The 10,532-nt window shown below is 38.3% G+C and overlaps 1 long non-coding RNA gene across 2 annotated transcripts in view; it reads left to right on the forward strand.

The window, feature by feature from the left end:
- LOC128251003 (uncharacterized) overlaps window positions 1-10,532 on the forward strand; it is a 43,632-nt gene that overhangs the window by 8,283 nt on the left and 24,817 nt on the right. Inside the window, exon 2 of one of the 2 annotated variants that reach the window (XR_008266918.1) lies at window positions 6,532-6,657. This is a non-coding gene — a long non-coding RNA (uncharacterized LOC128251003). Of the gene's footprint in view, window positions 1-6,527; window positions 6,658-10,532 lie in introns of both variants that reach the window. The other variant, XR_008266917.1, reaches the window with a different exon arrangement.

Consider the following 10,532-nt stretch of genomic DNA (forward strand, 5'->3'; position numbering starts at 1 on the left):
TCCCAGACCGGGCGTTGTGAGTGTTTATTGAGCGAAAACACCTAAAGCTCCATGAGGCTCCGGCAGGGGGTGGTGGGGATCCCTGTTGTACTCTTTCGCCTCAACTTTCTCTCACTCTTTCTTCCTGTTTCTTGCGTAACGCTGCGATGGCCTGGCGTCCCGTCCAGCTGGGGGGGGGGGACACAAACGCCAAAGAAACCGGGAAACCGGGCCCAGGAGCCTGGCTAGGCTTTGAAAGGGCGTGAGAAAAGAAGTGAAAAATCAATGTGACGGATGTGCTTGCTTTTTGCTGCGTGACAAATTAAACCTTGCTGTAATATTTGACACTGCTGAACGTCAAGCATCTTCTACGTTTTTCAGCATTGAACGATATTTGGTTTTAATAAGTGTTAAAGCTGAAAAAGTCGTTTCACATAGGTATTTGGTGCTAAATGACAAAAGAACATGCAACAACATTTCAGAAATCACATATAAACTGAAATTCAAGTGTTTGAATCTAATTTTCGCGACCCATAGTTTATGAAGCGCTGATGTAGATGACAGTCGTAGAAAACGCGAATTGTGTGGGATGTTGATGTAATACGATCAGATATTGATTCAGTACAACTACATGGGAGGTTATTATATTAGTTTCATATTTTGGGGTAGTGGGCAAGTCGATTACATCGACCCCACTGTTCAACTGATACTTATCTTATCGACCCCGAAAGTATGAAAAACAAAGTCGACCTCGGCGGCATTTGAACTCAGAAAGTAAAAACGGACGAAATGAGCATTTTTCTCTGAGTGCTTAGCGATTCTCCCAACTCACCACTTGTGTGGTGATGATTGCGTGGAGTTGGGTGATGATTGTGTGGCGTTTCTGTTGTGTGGGTTGTATTATTTTGTTCGGTAGTCATTGGGAGCTGATTGTAAAGAGTATGTAGTGTTATATTGATTGATGATGATTTTGTTGAGCTGCGATTCATGACGTGACCTAAGTTATCTAGCTGTAATCCTTACTTAAGCTTTGTTGATCCACATCAAGTTTCATGAGACCAATGAAGTTACTATTCTTGTTTTTTCATTTAGAAAATATATCTTCAGATGAAACATGTAGGTCTACATTATACAAGGAGTTTCACCCTGTTAATGTCAGCGGTTCTTTCCTTTTCCATTCTTAATGCTCTCAGTGGTAGCGGAAATGGCACAGCGGCGACCAAAGCACAGTGTTGTATTCAGATTCGCCTCGATTATGTCCCTTTAAAAAAAGTATTTAAGTTGCTACAATCGGCAAAACTCTTTGAAGACGATGTCCCAGCAGGACCTTATTTCATTGAATGAAACTTATAAAAGATTAAGAAAAAAAATAGAATACAGCTAGAATCTAATTCCATTAATTCTATAACTGCAAATCCTTTTTGTATAACCTTTCTCTTATATTTATTGAAGTAGTTGCGTTATTTTACCCAGAATTATATTGACTCATTCATTCTATTTCTTATCCTTATCTATTATTCAATACTTTATTGTACGCACGATCTTCCTTATTCTATTCGTCATTCTGTTAACAATGTTAATTTCCTTGTTAATCTAGATAGGAAGGGCTCTGTTCAAGACCTATGACAAAGCAAGGGAAATCCCTTCTGAATGACCCTATACATTATATCCATCCTATATTTCCAGGCATCATTCCGTTCGATATTATTCCTATTTTCACACACATACTCCTCTCCTCCCGCTCTCTCTCTCCCCCCACACACGCACACACACATCTCCCTTGTTTGTAAGCATTTCTATCGCCTTCAATTCCTTCTATGTCTTCTTCTCTCTCTTCATTTTACTATCTATTTTATTTCTATGTTTACTGTATGGCGTGGAGGCGCAATGGCCCAGTGGTTAGGGCAGCGGACTCGCGGTCATAGGATCGCGGTTTCGATTCCCAGACCGGGCGTTGTGAGTGTTTATTGAGCGAAAACACCTAAAGTTCCACGAGGCTCCGACAGGCGATGGTGGAGAACCCTGCTGTACTCATTCACCACAACTTTCTCTCTTACTTCCTGTTTCTGTTGCGCCTGTGGTTCAAAGGGGCCAGCCTTGTCACACTGTGTCACGCTGAATATCCCCGAGAACTACGTTAAGGGTACGCGTGTCTGTGGAGTGCTCAGCCACTTGCACGTTAATTTCACGAGCAGGCTGTTCCGTTGCTCGGATCAACTGGAACCCTCGACGCCGTAAGCGACGGAGTGCCAACAACATTATTACTGTATGGCACAATGAGATAAACATTAACCCAATCACATCAAACATTAAACAAAATTACCAGTAAAACTACTAACTTATTTCCTTCAATCTACACTTTATTTCCTTTCTCTTCTGCGTACAGTTTCTAATGATTCTAACCTGTTTCTCTCCATTTGCAAACTTTTCCCCCAACTCACTGATTGGCAACATTCCTTCCAGAAACCTTTTCTATTCAACTAAAGCACTCCGTTTTCTCTGTCACCCTTCCGCCAACTCTTAAGTATTCAAAGCGTTTATTTATGCTTTATTATCTTTTTTTATCAAATATACATTTATATATTTTTTTCTTTGTAGGATTTTTTGATGATTGCACAAAAAATAACTGTATAATCAATTGAATGAGACGGCCAAATAATTAAGAACTAATTGACCAATTCCGGATCATTAATATTATTTTTCAGCAGTATTTTTTAATTGCATGCTTTCACAGCACTATCGAGTGCATCTCCGTGTGCCTTGAGTACGTGCAGTATTTTTTTTCAGTCGTTCTGAACTCTGATGTATTGAAAATACTCTATGTAACAAGTATGCAGTGCCTAGTAATGTTATTTTCTCTATTTTGTATATATGTGTAGCTCAGGTAATTTTTGTTTTGTATTTACCGTTGCATTTAAAAAAAGTTTTTTTTTGTAAGGCACCTATTATCAGAGAATTTTTTTCTGTTTTCAATCGACAGAACGTTTTTTTTTTTTTTTCTGTTTCTAGATATTTCTATTTGTTTAAGCAAAGTAGCTAGTTAGAAAATCTTCTGTCGACTGCAAGAAAATGGTAGGGGTTCGCTCCCCTGGTTGCAATATATATATATATATATATATATATATATATATATATATATATATATATATATATATATATATATATTGGGTGTAGATGGCATCTATAACCAGCTGGCGATAAACATATATTTGTTTTAAGTTTTCCTGTTAAACAAATGGTTCTTAACTAGGGTCCATATAAGATTTTGCTCTTAAAATTTATGTGCAATAAATTAGTTATATTTCTACAATACACAAAATATTTTAGTCTTTTATACAATTCCTAATAATATTTAATTACAAAAACACAATAGGATTTTTTTAATATATACATCGAATCGCTATAGAGGTCCAGTTGAGGAAAACAAGAATCAAGGGGTCCATAGGCGAAAAATTGTTGAGAACCTTTGTGTTTAAGTATTTAGAGGTGTTTGTATTTCATAAGAACTATGTGACTGATGTGACGTGTTTTAGTGTCGAACGATGATTAAGAAATTGTACCGTATGTATTCTAGTGTATTAGTTGGTGACACTCATACAGAATGTGAATTGTGTGAGTTGTTGGTAGTATACCATCTGATATCGGTTAAGTATGTGTTGTGTTGTAACTTCGATAACTTAGATATTTTCGGCCAAGTCAAGTTTTGTTGTGTCATGGCCATTCAAGTAGGGAGTAGTTGTTGACTGAGATATATCCAGATATAGTAGGTACTGATTGTGAGCGATATGTTTTCTGTGGTTTGTAATATATTGTTTGTTGGTTGTTCTGTAGAGAATGTGTTATTACTAGGAGTTGATTGTAAAATGTATGTGTTGTGTTACATCGTTTGGCAACTACATTATAGAATGTTTCTCGACGTAACCCTGGCAGTCCACCAGTAGACCCTACCAAAGCTTTGTTGGTCCATTGCAAGCTTCATAAGACTAACAAAGTCACATTCTTCTTTTCACATAAGATAATCTAAGTCAGTTAAATGTAAATTTTTATTCTTCGTTTTCTACGATACAGTGTTAATTTCTTAATTCAAAATATCTCTTTTGCTTTGCGTAATTGTTTCTACAAACGGTAAAGGTCTGAAATTTGTTGGAAGGGGACTAGTTTATTACATCGACCTCAATGCTCAACTGGTACTTATTCTATCTACCCTGAAAGGTCGACCTCGGCGAAATTTGAACTCAGGACGCAAAGCTAGAAGAAATGTTGTTAAGTATTTTGTCCGGTGAGCTAAACTATTCTGACAGCTCGCCACATAATTTAATATGTAAGAGTGTAATTAAAAGTAAATATAAATTTGGTGATCTCTAGCGTTTTCTTCTTGAATTTTGTGAAACTTTTTCTGAAAAATTTGTACAACACTACTGAAGATTATGTCTGGTGCTATATTATTGGGTAGAATTTTTATAGAGTATGCATGAAATGTGGGCTATATCTAGTCTAGCTACAAACCCAATCGTGTCACTGAATATTCTCGGATTCTGCAAGGACTGGTCAGATAATAGTGATGTGGCCAATATTTTCATGGTCCCGGCTATGTAGTTTGCATTTAATATTACCATTCTTTTCTATTAACGTAAAATCACACACTGATACGCTACAGTCTCTGATACACTGCTCTGCCTTTTCTAACTCTGCTATAATTACCTTTCCGCCATGAAGGTGTATCATCTATACGCAAAGCATTCCCGTTCCACTCGTCTTTCCAACGCTCATCACTCTTTTGTCCCAACTCATAGGCTCCGCACTAATTACTATGTCAATTACTTCTTTCACAGAACGTCAGTCGTCTGCAGTTCTCTCCTTACTCATATTTTTCCTGTTGGTATTGAATTTGGCGGTCCAAAAGGGACATTAGTGTCATCATCCTAAATAGGAGTACCTGAAAACGGTATGAACCCTTCAATTAAATATTAATTTCAATTTTTGGCATAAGTCCAGTAACCAGCTGGTATTTATTTTATCAACACTGAGAGGATGAAAGAAAAGTCGATTTTGATGGAGTTTGAAATCAGAACGTACAGACTGGCGAAATATCACCAAGTATTTGCCCGGCGTGCCAAGGGTTCTATTTGCTCACTGCCTTACTCTTCAATTAAATATATATATAAAACAACATTTGTAGCAAGACATTGGTCTTGTGCAGCTAAAATCACATATGTTTTTGCTATTATTTCAGAGCTTTCAAAAGGCGGCGAGCTGGCAGTAACGTTAGCAACGCCCGACAAAATGCTTAACGGAATTTCTTACGTCTCGAGTTCCAATTCCACCGAGGTTGTCTTTGCCTTTCATCGTTTTGGGGTCGATCAAATAAGTACCAGCTGAGCACTGGGGTCGATGTAATCAACTTATACCCCCCAGCCACAAAGTTGCTGGCCTTGTGCCAAAATTTGAAATCATTATTTCAGAGATTATGTACCAAAACTGGCATCACACTATCTCACTTTCTCGTTGTTAAATCTTGTAGAATATTGCCCATGGAGTGGTTTTCCTCTCCACTTTTCTTTAATATATTTTGGATTTCTGCTTTGATTTTTGTCAGACAATCAGACGATACACAACGTTTAATTAAAAAGATGCGATGATCACTGCTTGAACGGTTTTAATCATCGACAGACTATTCTCTGTAGAGTGTCTTAACCTTCTAGAAATAGCAGCCAAATCACGCTGAAGAAACCAGAAGGATAAAAGAATATTAGTGAAACTAAGTGGTCATGGTTAGAATGTCTTTGATCATACGTCTGCGAAATGAACTTTTTCTTTTCTCTTCCTCTCGGATTAAAAAATGATATCCACATTAGTCCCGACAGAATTATTGATACTTTGATTTAAGCAGAGCCGCGTACGTATTTTTCATAGACTGACTTTTCAGGTCAAATATGGAGGTGGGTTTGAAGTATACCGTTTGCTTGTTACTAGACTGCACACATTAGCATTGGTCGACCAATATTCACCCTGTTGATTAGGCCAGCATATCAACATCTTGCTGACTAGGATTGCGCATTCGACGACTTTGTATTTTTACATTTTTTCTTTCTTTATTCGCTTCATTTTGTCGTTCAATCAAGAGTAATCAATGAGATAACAAGAATAATGAAATTAGCTATAATCAGCAAACGTGCTTCGGCAGTCGTTTTCTTATAGTTTGTTTGCACTATATTTGTGTTGTTGTTGCTGTTGCTACTACTGCTGCTGTTGTTGTTGTTAAGGAGGATATTATTTTCTTGTTATAATTTTTTAAATTTATTTTTGCCTTGACCATTCCCTTTTTTATTATTATATAGTTTATATTATATATCTTTGTTTTTGCTGTTTTATTTTTATGCGTAAATGTCTTTTTTTTTATCTATTTTTAATAACATATTTTATTTTGTAACTGTTTTATTTTTGTTTCGTTTTATTTTGGGCTTTCTTCTTCCTCATTTCCTTATTATATATTTATTTTTCTTTCCGGCTTTTTATTAATTTATTACCATTAATTTTTTTTGTAAAAGTCAGCAAATTATCAAAATGTCGCCTGGCGTCTGCCTGTTGGAGGAAAGGAAGAAAATTGATGATCTAACCTCTCCGTCTATCTCTCTGCTACGTACAAAATCTAATGGATGAGAAATCTAATGGAGTCAGGTAAAATAAGTTCATCTTTCATTTCTATCTTTTTTCCTTCCTTTCTTTCTTCCTTTTTACTTCATTTTTTTTCTCCTTCTCTCAATATTTTTACATTTTTCACCAATACAAAGCACACACATACAGGAAAAATAACACATAACAGAAATACCCGTCACAGGTGCATGCATATATACATATAAAATTAGTGTAACGAACACGTATCAAAGGAGAAGCATTTTTCATATGCTGGAAAAGTGTATACTCGTGCTTACACATTCAAATAAAACTCGGTGCACATGAAATGCACATACAGAATAAAGCAGAGAAATATTATGTACATAAATGCAAATGTACAGATAGACATACATACACATGAATATGCACACAGGCATTCATAGATACATACATCCATCCACCAATCCATCCATCTATTATAATTATTATTATTATTATTATTATTATTAAGGTGGCGAGCTTGCAAGATCATTAGCACGCCGGGCAAAGTGCTTGGTGGCCTTTTGTTCTGAGTTCGAATTCGTTCTGAGTCCAAATTCCGTTAAGGTCGACTTTGAATTTCATCCTTTGAGTACCAGTGAAACACTGGGGGTGATGAAGTCGACTAGTCATCTCCCCTACATTTCAAGACTTGTACCTTTAATAGAAAGGATTATTATTGTTATTATTATTAAGGCGGTGAACTGACAGAATCGTTAGCGCGCCGGACGAAATGCTTAGCTGTATTTCCCCTGTCACTACGTTCTGAGTTCAAATTCCGCCGAAGTCGACTTTACCTTTCATCCTTTTTGGGTCGATAAATTAAGTACCAGTGAAACACTGGAGTCGATGTAATCGATTAGTCCCCTCGTTCAAAATTTCAGGCTTTATGCCTTTGTGCCTTTAGTATTATTAGTATTAAGTCGGTTAGCTGCCAGAGTCGTTAGCACTCCGGGCAAAATGCTTAGCGGCCATTTGATCTGAGTTCAAATTCCGCTGAGGTCGACTTTACATTTCATTTCTTTCCAGGTCAATAAATTAAGTACCAGTGAAACACTGGGTCGATGTAATCGACTAGTCCCCTCCGACCAAATTTCAGGCCTTGTGCCTTTAATAGAAATTATTATTATTATTATTATTATTATTATTATTATTATTATTATTATTATTATTATTATTATCATCATTATTATTACTTTATTGTTACTTTGTAATTACTTTATTTGCTGCGGAGTGCACCGGATGTGTTTTTGAACGCTCCAAGTAAGTTCTTTTTGAAAACAGTTGTTTACACCCGTTTGGTGCCGTTTTTTTCAGTATATATTTTGTTCCAAGTTGTTAATAGAAACACCAAGAAGTTGTCACTGGGTTTCTGTGTTTGTTTGGTCCCTTGCGGGGCTATATTCAGCCCACCATATAAGTTCGGTGGTTGTTTAATCATATACAATTCAACAAGATAATGGGGCGCATCTTGAAACAGTTAAGAAAAAACTGTATCCCCTGCAGGTTTAATGACTGTTAAAGATTTTACTCCCCTTCCCTCCATTACTGGCAACAATACAGAAGAGGGGAAGGAGAAAGAGGAGGCAGAAAAAGTACAAAGTCCACCTCATACTAACACCAGTGGCAACATCGCCAACAGCAGTTGTAGTAGTGACAGTAACAGCGGCAGCAGTTACAGCAGTAGTAGTGGTAGCGACAACAACGTGAGAAACCGCAACAGCAGCAGCAGTGGCAGTAGAAATAGTAGCAGAGACAGTAGTTTCGTTAACAATGCTACGGAAATAATCCTACAATTGAAGGCGGAGTGGAGGAAAATAGCGATGACGGTGGGGGTGAGAGCGTCAACGGTGAAAGGGGCCACAATTCCACCACCACCACGAACAGCAGCAGCAGCAGTAACCACAACGATGACGACAGCAACAAAAACAATAACAAAAATAAAAGGTTTGCTGATGTAGCGAACACAAATAGAGAAATGTTTGCCATCGCACTCGATGACAAAACTCATGAGCTCTAAAAAGCGAAACACATCATTAAATTTTGGTGGGGTAAATCCACACTGCTCGTACATCCCGAAATAATAGAGGCAAAAAAAGAAGACAGTATATTTCAGATGCGTATCATGGAAAAGTAGAAGAGCTGAAATAGCCTCCATCAGTTCTGTTGAGAAGGCCCTCAGAGAAATTTTCATAGATGTGGCACATATACAGAGTAGGAGGTGGAGTTTGCCAGCATTAAGTTCCTCTTTAAAAGTAAGGAGTTCGCGCGAAGAAACGCAGTGCCACCCCGATGGACTGAGGAGTGGGTCCTGTATCCCACCTACTTCTGAAATAGAACGACCAGATTTGGTATAAATGATGTGCCACCAGGCGTAAACATCAGGTGGATTGTCGCCTGTGCGGTGCACGATTCAGAATCACTCCTGGAGGTAAAAAGGAGTAGCAGGGAGAACTGGTATGGGATCAATTTGGAAATATCAATCCATGTGAAACCAGAAATATCGAGAAAATCCCGGACCTGATCCAGCAGCCCAACAGGGTGGAACTGCTTTTCGTCGTGGAAGACAAGAAGCCCAGATGCAACTTTTGTGGGACCACAAGCCACCTGAGAGCCTTTTTTCCCCCAAAAGTTGGGAGGTACATGGCTACACCTGCAACCTACATCGCATCCTCAACAAAAGCAACAGCAACAACAGCGACATTTTAATAAAACTGTAGTTTCCTCTCCAACAACAGAGGACGTGAAACCCATAGAATGGAGGAAACCACTCAGAGTATGTCAAACCAACCTTCTTCACCCTCTCATTCAAGCATACACTCACACCAACATGCTCACACTACCACAGACACAGTCACACTCCCCGAGACAGATCATACAGACACTAGTTCCTCTTTATCCAGTAGTGAAGATGAGGAAAAACCTTACAAAGCAAAAAGCGTAAAATACAAAAGGTAAAGCAAACGAACCTCCACTAACACCTGAAAGCACAGAAACCCCCAGCACATCGGACATAGACAGGAAAAACAACACCAGCACCACAACCCCCACTACCCCAACCAAATCCGCCAAAGCACTCACAACCACATGTAGACCCCAAATGAAAGTTCACTTATATATATATATATCTCGCAGCAGGGGAAGCCGGAAAGCAACTTCTGTGGCTTGATTAGATACCATTACTTCTCAGTAACTGTCTTCTCAAATCTCGACACGGTGGGGAGTAAGGAAGCAATTTATGCGTTTCTTCACCTATGTCGAGATTTGAGACCGTTGAGACCGCTAGAGGAAGCAACTCCATAAGTTCCTTCCCCTGTTACTAGGGCCACTACTAGTGACGGTCTCAAATCTCGCCAGAAATTGCTTCCCCTGTGTCGAGATTTGAGACCGTCTCAAATCTTGCAGCAGGGGAAGCAACTTCTGTGGCTTGATTAGATGCCGTTACTTCCCTAGTAACTGTCTCAAATCTCGATACGGGGGTGGGGAGCAAGGAAGCAACTTATGAGTTGCTTCCCCTATGTCGAGATTTGAGACCGTTGAGACCGCTAGAGGAAGCAACTCCATAAGTTCCTTCCACTGTTACTAGGGCCACTACTAGTGACGGTCTGAAATCTCGCCAGAAATTGCTTCCCCTGTATCGAGATTGGAGACCACGCATATATATATATATATATATATATATATATGGGAGAATATACAAATAATAACAACAGACGAGGACAGGTGGTGTAAATAACAAAAGTATATATTAGTATGACGCTCGGGAATACGGAAAGTCTTTGACGTTTCGAGCTACGCTCTTCAACAGAAAGAATACGGAGACAAGGAGAAAAACACGGAGAAAAAAAATTGAATAGTGTTCAGTCAACGGTCAATCATATATATATATATATACACTT

The sequence above is a fragment of the Octopus bimaculoides genome, chromosome 2 (genome assembly GCF_001194135.2).
Source record: "Octopus bimaculoides isolate UCB-OBI-ISO-001 chromosome 2, ASM119413v2, whole genome shotgun sequence".
In the NCBI taxonomy this organism is placed as follows: Eukaryota; Metazoa; Mollusca; class Cephalopoda; order Octopoda; family Octopodidae; genus Octopus; species Octopus bimaculoides.